General features: G+C 37.6%; 1 protein-coding gene across 5 annotated transcripts in view; it reads right to left on the bottom strand.

The window, feature by feature from the left end:
* Positions 1-12,833, bottom strand: part of kirrel3b (kirre like nephrin family adhesion molecule 3b) — a 204,368-nt gene that overhangs the window by 152,578 nt on the left and 38,957 nt on the right. For all 5 annotated transcript variants that reach the window (XM_051065444.1, XM_051065447.1, XM_051065445.1 and 2 more), the window contains one exon: positions 6,327-6,433. The gene's annotated coding sequence lies outside the window, so the exon portion shown is untranslated. The remainder of the gene's footprint in view (positions 1-6,326; positions 6,434-12,833) is intronic.

Below are 12,833 nucleotides of genomic sequence, written 5' to 3'. Positions count from 1 at the left end.
GTTCATGATCAAATACCTGCAAAACTAATCTCATTCCCATCTGTTAAGTGATAATTAGAAACTGTTAGAATGTTAACATGCTAAAGACACCTGCTTGACATCAGCATGGTAGCTGAAAGATGTTGAAACACCCCTTAAAGCTGAGGGGAATGGTAGAGTGATAATTATATGTGGGTTCATCACTACAAGCAACTCCTTTTCACATAAAAGTAGCTAGTCATCAGATCTGTTTTTTTTTTAATTAAAAACCTGGATTATATCCGCCTCAAATAATCTGAAACCAATAAAGCCTCTTAACTGAGTGGCCAAACATCTTTAAGAACAGGCAGCACATCCAGTTCCCCTTTGACCTAGCCCTTCTAGACATTTTAGGACCTGGATGACTTCAGTAAAATAGGCAGAAACTATATATAATGATATATCATATTTTTCTTTTAAATAATAATTGACTTCAAAATCTGGACCAGAGGGACAGACCCTCTATTACTACAAGATGTACAGTAATGCCCAGTACCTCCAGATCAGAGCTATGATAATGACACAATACGCACCACATGAGGGCCTAGTCTACTTCATATCAATTTAATCCATTCCTTTGACCTCCTAATCAAAGGGCCAGAGGATGACAGGTGGTCTTTTCATCAGTGCAACTAACAGCTACACACAAAAACAACCCCTCTGCGGCCAAACCACAGGATAACAGATTTGCATTCTGCCTAAGAACATGATGAGTAGGGGCAAAGAATAACAATGGAGCTTATGTGCTTGAGGGGTGAGCAATGAGGGTAAATGAGGTAAACAGGCAAACAAATTTTTATGTTGAATACCCACAATCCTCTCCTTTGTACAATAAACCCTTAGCCTGGATTACATTTTTTTTTAAATATCTGAAATATTTGGACATATTTGAGAATGATGAACTGAGCTGATATATTCAGAGTCCTGAGCCAGTCTTTGGGGAAAAAAAGACCAATTCAAAAAGAAAAAAAAAGAAAATATACAACCTCAACAACATGTTTTGTATTAAAATGCCCTCACACAGGCAGAAGAGATGTAGGGTCTAGTAGAGGGCTCATACACTGTTAAACCCACAGTGCACCCACAGGGGGCATAATCTTAAATGACTTGGGAAACAGGGAACTCTTCTTCTCAGGGTTTAAGAGCCTCTTTATACAAGCTATGACCATAATCCACAGGCAAAAGGACATGCTCAGAAGAAAGTGAAAGTGAGCTAAAACAAAATGAAGATATAATATTTATCGGTTGGTGCTGCCTGTAAATCACCCACACTATTAACTGCAGACCATCTCTACAATAGTGACCTGTTTTAAAAGTTAGTTGGAGGTTATTCTGTACTGAACTAACAATTGATTTAACACGCTTTATATTCTTCATATGTATTCATAAGAAAAGCTGCTTTTGCAAGGATGCCCTCTCCTCATATCAACAATCAATAATTATTCCATGTCAGTATTGAAGTATTGAGTATTACTTGCAGCTTCCATCAACTGAAATTTAATGACCATGTGTGTTAAACCCTAGACAAATAACCTCGGACTTGGTCTGCATGGGTATTCAATCGTGATAATCACTGCTGATCTCATTTGATCTTATAAGAAATAATAACCACTCCTTCCACAATGATAACTCATTCCACAATTGACATTTACTGCCAAAAGTCCTGAACTGTGTCATGAACAGATTTGGAATGAGTGGATATTATACTGCAAGATCATGTATTTTAGCAGAACACAAATACACTGTCTGTGAACATTTTACTGATACTGGCCAGTATCAACCTACTTGTGGCATGCCAAATACATCAATTAACAACATATCATCAACATACCATCATCAAAACATACAATTATGTCTCATACACAATGTTACTTATTTACTGTTGTACATTTGTTGTACAGAAACATAATTCCTTTCAAGTGGTTGTGATAACTTGCAAACCTACGACTATGAGGGGAACATCTGAAAAACTACTCATTGTATGAAAAAACATAAAAACGTGTGGCGCTGCCTTGGTGCTGCTTGCTTGTACTAGAACAGAACAAACTATAAAGCCCTTTGCAAATATCCATCCAATACAACTTCAGTTTTGGTTGCACAGGGTTTAAATATGGCACCTGCATCTGATGCTTCAAACCAGGCCCTATCATTTAATGTAACTATGCAACGAAAAAATACATGTCTATTAAAATAGTAATGCTAAATACCAGTGTTGTAACATGGGGATGAGGGACTGATTTTGATGTTTGACTTTCAAGACACAGGATTATTCAGGCAGCAAGCAGTTTCCTTTCAAGTGAGAAATGGCGATAAATCTTATTTATCCAGTACTTTCTTAAGCCTGCATTTCAAAGCTCCAGGAGCACATCTCGCACTACACAGCAAAACTAACAGCTCCTAAGTAATTTAATTAATTAGTTTGGGTTACAAAGTGACCTTTGAAACCTGAAGGCTTAAAAACTACCAGAGCAGACTGAGAACCAATCCAAAACTAAAAGCAGAGGAAAAGAACTACAATTTGGAAGACATGAGTAATGCTTCAGTACACTGAATGTTAAAATGTCAATGGAAAATGCGATGTGTGGCATGGACAAAAATAAACAGATAATAATTAATTAACTTCATACATAAACTGTAAGTTTTGTAACAATAAGGATGCCATGGGGGGAAAGAAGGAAAGCTGAAGCTGTGCTGCTTGCCTTTTTTGTTACATGAAATCTTTTGCCTCTTCCCTATTCCTACACCAGATGAGATGCAAAGCCGCATTCTCATGCTCAAAAAGTGACACATTAAGATGATGGACAGGCACTCGGTTTTTGAGCTAAATAGAAAGTGACATATCTGTTTATTTCTCTTGGGCCGGCATATCCGCTGTTGAGACAATGAAAGGTCTGAAACACTGCTATCCATGGACATGTGTGTGTCCCAGTCTGCATGTGTGTGTTAAGTGTGCGTTACCATCAATTTGTATTTTGAAATTAGCAAATCAGCCAGTTGTCTTTCAAGGAAGGACATGCACTCAATCTTTGTCTGTCAGATGATTCCCCAGAGATGCTACATCTCTGGCCCTGATGCCTCAGATTCTCATTCTAATCAAGTCTGCAAAGTGGCAGAGCAGAGGACCTAAATGAATGGAATTAAACAGTATGGTGAGGTGTTGAAAGGAAGCTGAAGAGTGACGACATCTCATTTTCATTCAGGACACTTTTTAAGACAAGGACACTCTTTTGGGAGAAACAGGATGCTGCTGGCATAATGCTCATTTATATTTCAATTGACATCAAATGGAAAACAATGTGGACATTTGTTATAATTCTGTAATCTTAATAAATGAATCCCCAGTCATTCTCTTTACTGATTGTTCAAATTTGACTCTGACTTTTGCCACTAATTCCAGTAAAAAGAAGAAGAAAAAGGAAATATAAAGGAATAATAATGAAGAGATTAATAGCAACTTTAAACTACTGCATAATCAAAATCATAACCTCAGGGATCACATTTTGCTGCACTGTACATCTGGATGCTTTGTCCTTACTGATGTCTCACCTACATGCAAGATCACTTGCTCTCCTTGGGACAGCACTCTGCTGACTTTGCTGATATAAACTTAAGACATAATTATGCTTTGAAATGAAGTGAAATTCAAGCTCTACTGCATGAACTGAGAGAGGACAACTGCAAGGTTCAAGAGGAAAAGTGAGAGCACAACTGAGGAAGTCATGACTGCAGACATCCCCAACAATTAATTATATTAACATATGGCTGCTGATTAAAACAAATTCTGCATAATAATTGCTATTTGATCTCTAATAATCAGCCTCCTAATTTCTAGATAATATCAAAACAGTACCATGCACTAAAATACAATCTTTGAGTGATTTATGTGGCATTAAGGTTCTGTTCAATTCTGCTTGTTGCAGGTTTGAATTGTTGAAATGTTGGTATCATCCCATCAGACATGACCAAAAATGTTACACTTTACACTACATGTTGACTGTATTTTCATCACAAACTGGAAGCTAGTGTACCAAGGATCCCACTATGTCATACTTGGCAAGCCCATTCACATCAAAGTCAATGCAGCACATCTTTGCAAACATGTCCTTTTGTTCATGTAAACTGAGAAAACATTGTTTCCAAAGCAAGTCTACAGCGAGCGTAAGCATAGAGCTCTCCCCTGAGTCTGTCAAGTTCACACAGCTACAGGGCATCTGGGTCATTTGACTCTCCCCTATTTGAATTTCATTGTCGTTGCACCGTGGAAATTAGGTTTTTACATGGTATGCAAAACAGCGGTATAGATTTGTTTGCCATGCTCATCTGGAGATAGGTATTGAGCAATGGTCAGCAGTGTGTACCTTAAAAAAGCCTGTCAGGGGTCATAGGTTTTTGCATAAGTCAAGCTAGAAACTCATCTTGATAGGGAAATAGGTGCATGTTGTTTTACATCTGACAGATCGACCATTGACGTCTTCATTCCATGCATTATTCCTGCTGCTTCTGTTCCCTGCCATAGTGTGTGGTAAATATAAGCAGTGTGTTGAACTATGGATTTGCCCTCAGGCTTGAAGCGGACTCTCCATATGTCAATGGAAGAGAAGTAAATACATACATACATACAAAAACAGCCAAAGAAGAAAATGTATGCATGTTATTTCAATCATATTTGCTAGACTAGTTATTGTAGAGCAATAACTAGTCTAGCATTTCATTTAGAATTATTCCAAAAAAAAAAAAAAAAATCACTTTCAGATTTTCTTTATTTTAACACTTTTAAGCAGTTAAGCAAGTCAAGTCAATGGGTTGCATACAGACATGCATGGTGCTTTAGAATAAATCTCCAAGGGAGGCATCCCAGCAGAGGAAATGTTGGCCTGAACAGGGACAGCATAAACATCAGAAAATATATAAATTGCTGATGTTATGCAGAAAATAAAATGAAGGAAATATGCTGATTCAGCCCATCATTAGCCTACACTAATAATATTCAGCTAACCTACTGTAAGTATTTTGCCAGTGGCCTTCATTGAACATGCAGAATGAGCCGTGAAGTCTGAGCATCCAAGATGCCAAAAGCCAAGCCTTTCCCATATTTCAAACTGCAGTGCAACACAGATAGGATTTCAGATGTGTGAGAGAGTGTGATTCTCTCAAGGTTAACAACCCCTTGTGTTGATCGAGAGCCGGGTAAATTACTACTATCAAATGTGTTTTCTTAGCAAAGTAACAGGTTTTTTTTTTTTTATAACAGTACATGAAAAAATGTGAGTTGATACATTATTTTTCTTCTGCCATATTGGTTTGTGGTGGTATCTGCTACTGTCTACTGTCAAGTCTAGGTTTGTAAAATAAAGTTTATTTAGATTACATTTATATTAAGGTTAATATAAACATACAATATAAATATAATTTATATTACATCTATATTACACCATGGAGAGCTCAGTCACAAACAAACAAATGGAGAAAAAAATACTAATTAATACTAATGCACTAAATCAATTCAGTACAACAACCCAGCTAAAACTATACACCAGCTGTTGTTCTGGGGGGTCTCTGTGCTCAATAGTTGATGGTGGGGATGTTAGCAGCTCTTGCTGCAGGCCAATTAACACCATTCACACAAGATCACTGCACATGTGTATACCTCACACAAGCCCATCTGATCCAACACCAAATTCATGCAATAATTACTTACAGGCATACAGACAAAGCAGTGTAGCACAATAAACACTCCAGCACCATGTGTATAAAAACACATGCTGCATTAATCAATGATGTTATGTACACTACTGAAAGGCGATAAATCAAAGTCTAAACACAAAATTCTTATCATCTCCACAGATCAGTGTATAAAACATGCACCACCAACTCAACAGTAGCACACTGAATCTCAAACACAACAATTAGGAGGCTAACAGTAACCAATAAGCAACTGGAGACAATATGAAGCTGCTTTCAAAGTAAGACAAATTATGGTCTTATTTTTACACAGATGTAACAGATCAAAGTGATCAGTTCACAGCTGTGTTTGGTTCATCACTTGACATCAATACTACAACTACAGGGTATCACGGTGTTAGCTCAATGATGTTACTTTTTTTTTTCTTTTTGTCTTGCTTTTTGTTTTGCTTTAATGACAGTTTCCTAAGTGACTAATGTTGTGGATGAAAACATTGAAACCCAGATAAGGTGTTTTTTATATTGATCACACTAACACATAGCAATATAAACTGATAAGTGGTATTCCAGTGTGTATGCAAAAACATACTCAGGATGGGATAAGTCAACATCAAACATTAGCTTACCTGTCCAACAAGTAGCACTGCAATGGGGACTGCATCCATATTGAGGTTTTTCATAGTCTGAAGCTTTCTCCATTTTCTCAAAGGCTCCACCGATGATCACTTGGGTCCTGTTGAAACCATAACCAAGAAACAACAAATCAAGAAGATATCGAAGAGTCCAATAGTTGTAAAGAGGAAAAGACTTCTGATTCCATTTAACAAAACCTGGTAAGCTAAATGCTCATTAAAATGCAAGTTCTTGATTTCATTTTTTACATGTTAAATACAAAAGATATGATGTAAAAAAAAGACAGAGCTTTCTCTCTTCTCCTGTAACTCTCTAAGCAGACTGTGGAGATATAATATGATTTAATGACATTTTGTAAAAAAAAAAGAAAAAAAAGAAAGAAAAACAAACACTGAGAACAAAATATGAACACCACTCACATCAAAACGTAAAGTACTGTCCCACACACCTGTTTAATTATTGGGGGGAGTATTCTAAGACATTTGTGTACTTGTTGTTAATGTTTTCATACAACACATGCAGTAATTTAATAGCAAGAACACATGTCCTGTTACTGATATTACCTTTGACACTGGCATATAATGTGATATGTAATGATTACAGTATCATTTTTCACATCTGCTCACACTAGTAGTAGTTTTACACACTCAGTGTGCAGCCAAGTATATTTGCCTTTAAACTTAACTGCTCTTATTGTTTGGATTAAGTCTTTGTTGATGCTGTGAAAGGTTAATCATATTTTCAAAGTAAAAGCATTCTCTTCAGTTTGAAGGATGCCAGAGGTTTCTTTGGCAGCTGTGGACAATCCTGTTAGATGGTGTTTGTGTTACACCTTAACCTCTTTTTCCAGTAAATCTATCTTTTGTTTGTACAGCTTCCCAGTATGAAGCTTTTCTGCCAAGGAGATTTAAATATATAAAGCACAAGGAGAAGGCAATCTTGTGCTATCTTTGGATCCATACACCTTTTATTTTGTTTTAGGAAATAAATCACGGCACCTATTTGCTCAATTTATACCCATATTGATGTCTATATTAAACCTGTTTTTGCTATAACAATCATTTACTCTGCATTTGTGTTGGAAAGTGCTGAATCCAGCTGTTGAACACAGAGTGTATATTTATCTTTCAGTGTTATGCAAGTAAACGCACAGTACATAGTCTTTAAAAAAATAAAAGTAGTTATTTTCACAAGAAAACTGTTCATTGCAGCAGCAGACAGTATTCAGACAGTATGCAAGCAGTATGCATATAGTGCTGATAGAGAAGAATGAATAGAATACAGCAGGGCATCAGTGCATAAAAACACAGCTACAGAGAGCAGCCTGCAGCTGACTCCTTCGACCAGTTGCAATAAAGCATGCTAAAACTAATATGATGCTTGACTGCAGTTATAAAATATGCAAGAGTTAAGGAAAGGCAACAATGAAATTGTGGGTCTTTAGTCAGGTACTTTGCAGTACTGAGGGGAAGAAGTTAACAAAGAAGAGAAGAAGGCAGTGGCCTAAATTGTACACAGTATATGCTCATGTGTTAGTGAAAATGACATTAGTGTCTTTGTTTGGATACTGGTCCATGGTAGGCTACAGTATTTGTGGAATAGCCATGTAAGGAGCAACAAAACAAAATATGACATTCATATGAGATACAAGGTTTTCTAGCATGTGGCTAGCTATCATGTTAACATGTTAACAATTGCATCCTACATAACAGGCAACCGCTTGTCATAGAAGGGACAAATAGTATGAAAATAAATATAACAATTGCAACAAAATACTCTAAATTAATAAGACAAATAATAATATTATTGTCTGTATTGGTACAGCAGCTGTAGCAATACAGTTTTATCAGTTACTTTTTCTTCATGCAAATCCTACGGGTGTTAATGGGGCTATTTTTGTTGAATGAGAGCTTTATGTGGGTCAGACTGTGTTTTCCTTTGACAACCCCTGAACACTGCTGTTGTGCTGTGGTCTTGATTAATGGCCCAGAGAGTGTCACACTGGCCAGAGATGGAAGGTGTTCATCGCTGTCAGAGACAGCACAAAGCAATACAACCCAAACAATATACTGATTTCTTCTATTGCTTCATCATTTTCCTCAAAAGAAAAAAAAATATTAATGAAAATAAATAAAACACTCCCTGCAAAGCTCAGTGACGTCACTATAAAATAAACAGGGATAAAAGAGGAAAGAGGCCTTAATATGTTCTCTGGTACATGGGACGAATGTAGTATAAATCTATGTGACCTTTAATGAAAGTCTCTGTACACCAGTGATTATTTTTTTAACCCTTACTTTTGAAGGCAACAGCTCTTGTTTACAGTGAATTTTATTCTATTATTTTATTCTATTTATTCTAAACTAGCTGAATAAATAATAATAAATATGGAATTCATTGTGCATCTTGCTTCCTCATTTATTATGCATAATGGTTCTTCCCTCTGTTCCACTTTACAGTACATTCCTTTTTTTTCTTCTCCTTTTTCTTTTTTTACAAGCACGCCTTTAGGAAATAATCAATGGCCATCGCTATATTTCAAGTGCTGATTACTTATTCAAAAAGATGATCCTCCTCTCTCAACACAAAATGGGAAAGAGAAACACACTTTAGCGCTGAGTGACACTTCAATTAGCCTCTTGTCCTCCACTACTAATAATCAGATTGTGAGCCATGTAAAGGACAAGGCAGGTCATTAAAATATCCTCAAAAACCCACAAGATTTACTGTAGGCAGTAGATTTTGCTTGTATTTGCTGACAGCCATAGTCCTGCACCCCCCACCACACCCTACCCAAGATGAAATAAAAGCTATCTCGCTGTAATTGCTGGGGAAAGCGGATTCACCAGTGTCGGAAACACTTTATGTGCCCTCTAATTTCGTTCAGCTCTTTCTTCAATTGCCAGGCCCTTCACAGGGGCCCTCATCTATTACGTTCGGTTCTCTTCAGTGTAATGTTGCTGCGGACCCAGGTAACCAAATTACGTAGGCACAGCGTTATGACAGTGTAATCAGACAACCAGAGATTTGTCGAAATTATCTAACAATTTATGTCGACAGTAGAAAGAAAAACTGCACAATTGGCTTGTGGTCTACCTGCTGCAGTACAGACTTTTATTGTATTGTATCCAATAAGATCAAATAATTTGGATACAATAAACAGTTTAAGATAAAAAAGTTATTTATTTACCCTGATGTCAGGCAAAACCATTTTTAGGGAGTTTACCCTCTTCAAAACCATCTCAGAACTGTTTGGCTGAGCATAATTTTTTCAGATGTTTTATTTTGTCCATTGTAACAGTCAATGGGAGTTTAATTCCAAGAGAAAGAGCTGCAGTGAGGTAGAAGAGAAGTCACCTCTAACAACAATGCCCACTCATGCAGACAGATACTATAGCCTATGTCAGCAACAATTTAGGCTCCAACCAGCCTTACTCTTATTCTGCTACTGTAAACACTTTCATTTGGACTAGAAAATATTAAAGCATTTATAAGCGTACATTATTTTCTAGTTAAAAATTAAGTGAAAGTTGTCCTGGGAATGTGATTTTAAGATATTTCTGTGGGGTAATATAAATGTTACTTTGATGTTAATGTCCGTCTGTATTGTAACATTTTGCATAGTGAACTTTTCTGGAACAAAGGGAGAGTCACTTTGAATGATAGAACTGGGTTGTCCCTCATCTTCATTTGTGACGCCTGTCCTGTTGACTGGTGTGAACAGGCACAAAGCAGACTGACTCTTTAGTCTGAAGCCACATTTGACCAGCCTCCAAGTCCTTTTTTCAACACTTAGCAAACCACTGTTTGCATATCCACCCACAAGAAAGCCAGAAACTGTCTTGCAAATGTCAGCATGAGGACTTCATTTCTAATAAACAACTAGTGATAAATGTACAGCAGCTACCAGTATTGCTTAGACCTCTACACACAGTGTTTAGAAAATATATACATAAATGCATGTGTAACTGTAACCATAACTGAGTAAATCTGCTTTGCTGCATCCTCACCTTTTGGGTGATATTGTATGCAAAGCTGGGGACTTCCTGGCTGCAGTTGGGCTGGGTAATGTCTGTGTGTAAACACTGGATAATTTGTGTGTGTGTGTGTGTGTGTAATTAGTCCTTCCCTATCAAGCTTGATTTGTGATATGGCTGGACTATCAAGGAGCAGTAGGGAGTCTGTTAGTGTAAACTCAATTGAGTAAACTGGGGCGGATATGTTTCATCTCCTCTCTGGGAAGTCAGAAATGTGGTGCCCAGTGTTTATATGACTCTGATCAAATTTGAAGGTGATTCCTATAGCAAATCTCTTTACATTGAGAAATTTCTGTTTTTTATTTGTAAAATAACAAAACGTATTTTTGGATGTCTTCCATCACTGAACACTCTCACTCCTGACAGATGCTCCCATATGTATAATGGTCACCACATTTCAAGCAGTCTCTGCTTTGCTGTGAGCAATTCAATGATAACATCTCCTGTCAGAATTGCTCATCACAATAGAGAGGCCTTGCTGGACGGGTACACACAATTGAAGTTCTTCTGAAAAATCATCTTTGTGATAACAGAACTGATTTGTGGAAGATTGCCAAGAAAACACTTTTTATATTACCCATCAAGACTTCCAAAACTTGCCAGAAGATTAAATGCTGTGTGTTGGACTTTATTTTGTTCTTTAAAAGTCTAATCATGTTCTGCAAAAGCCACACTTCGTCATTTGCGGTGAATCACTATCCCTCTGATTTCATGAGAACTTCTTGCTGCATCAAACTTTATCAAACTGTAAAAATTATCAACATGATGCAGTTTCTTTAAGGGTTCTTTTCCATGTGTCTAGCAGTCAGATGAGAATTCCAATACAACAAATCCTGATTCATTAATCAATATACACCAATCAGCCATTACATTATGATCACTGGTGGATGAAGTGAATAACATCGATTATCTCGTTATAACACAATGTTCTGCTGAGGAACCTTTGGTTCTGACATTCATTTGGACATTACTTTGTCATGTACCATCCACCTAAATATTGTCACAAACCAAGCACACACCCCTTCAATGGCAACAACACTCCCCAGTGTCAGGGGCCTCCCCAAGCAGGATAATGTTTCCACCACACCACACAGGAAAACAACAAAGAGCCAAAGCTGTTGACCTGGGCTCCAAACACCCCAGATCCCAATCTAATTCAGTACCTGTGGGACCTGCCTGATATCGCATCAGTCCTCCTCATACTAGGGGACCTATTTAAAACAGCTCTGACCTGTTGGGGCTTGGACATGGGAACACGGAAGATCTCCTGTAGTGTCTGGCACCAGGACATTGGCAGCAGATGGGTTCCTGTGGGTTTCGTGATGGGGCCTCGATGGATCTGACTTGTTCTGGATCATCCCACAGATGCTGGGTCTGATTGGGATCTGGGAGGTCTGGAGGCCAGGTCAACACCTTAGGCTCTTTGTTTTCTTGGAAACATTTCTGAGCAGTTTTTGTGGTGTGGTGGGAACATTTTTCTGCTGGGGGAGGCCCCTGACACTGGGGAGTGTTTTTGCCATTGGGAGTGTGTGATTGGTCTAAAACAATGTTTAGGTGGGTGGTATATGTCAAAGTAACATCCAGATGAATGAAGGACCCTCAGCAGAACATTGTATTGTAACAAGATGATGAATGTCATTCACTTTAGCTGTCAGTGGTTTTGATGTTATGGCTGATCGGTGTAAGTTGTCAGTGAATACCCAACATGATGCTTTACAGTCTTGTCTTAATTTTTCAGGGAGCCTGCTCTAAGTTTGAGACCTATCAGTTCTTGCTCCCACACCTAAAGTTATGCAGCATAATAATAATTGAAAAAAGAGACTGATTTACATTTAAATCGAAAATCACTATCGTTCTAATAATGATGTGCTCTAATCCACCTTCAACTATCATCCAAGGAGGTTAAATTGTGAAATATTACATGCAGTAGTCAGAGGATCCCATTCTTTGAGTGTCTCCTAGGACCTAAACCCTGTTCTTGGTAGTTCCTTTCCCTCTTTGAAGATAGGGGAGGAGGAGGAATAGAATTGGGAGGTGTGGCAGGGAGTTCACACAATCTCTTTTAGATTCCCCTACACATTGCAAGACACAGTGAATTTAATACCTTCTTTCTATCTGTTGCGCATGCAGCAGTGAAAGGGAGGAGTTGCAAATGTCAAGTCTTTATACTCAGGTAGTATTCACCGTGGTGTCTTTAGACGCCTGGGTGATTTAATTCCAAGTGGATGGATGGGGTGCTAATGGGGAAGTCTTTTTCAGTTTGGATGGATAAACACATTTAAACGACTGTGATTCCTGCTAATTGGTTAATGTAGTCAATAAATTAGCAGAAAATATAAATATAACATAACATATATAACATAGTATGTCTTAATACTATTTGTATGTTTAGCAAGGGAAACTAGTCTTCATTTCAGTGTAATTTAGAGATGTAAATTGTTTAAGTGCAGTGTAATCAAGCCT

The sequence above is a fragment of the Lates calcarifer genome, linkage group LG21 (genome assembly GCF_001640805.2).
Source record: "Lates calcarifer isolate ASB-BC8 linkage group LG21, TLL_Latcal_v3, whole genome shotgun sequence".
NCBI classification, from domain to species: Eukaryota; Metazoa; Chordata; class Actinopteri; family Centropomidae; genus Lates; species Lates calcarifer.
The sequence above is the reverse complement of the archived record's forward strand: the minus strand, read 5'-3'. Positions and strand labels throughout refer to the sequence as shown.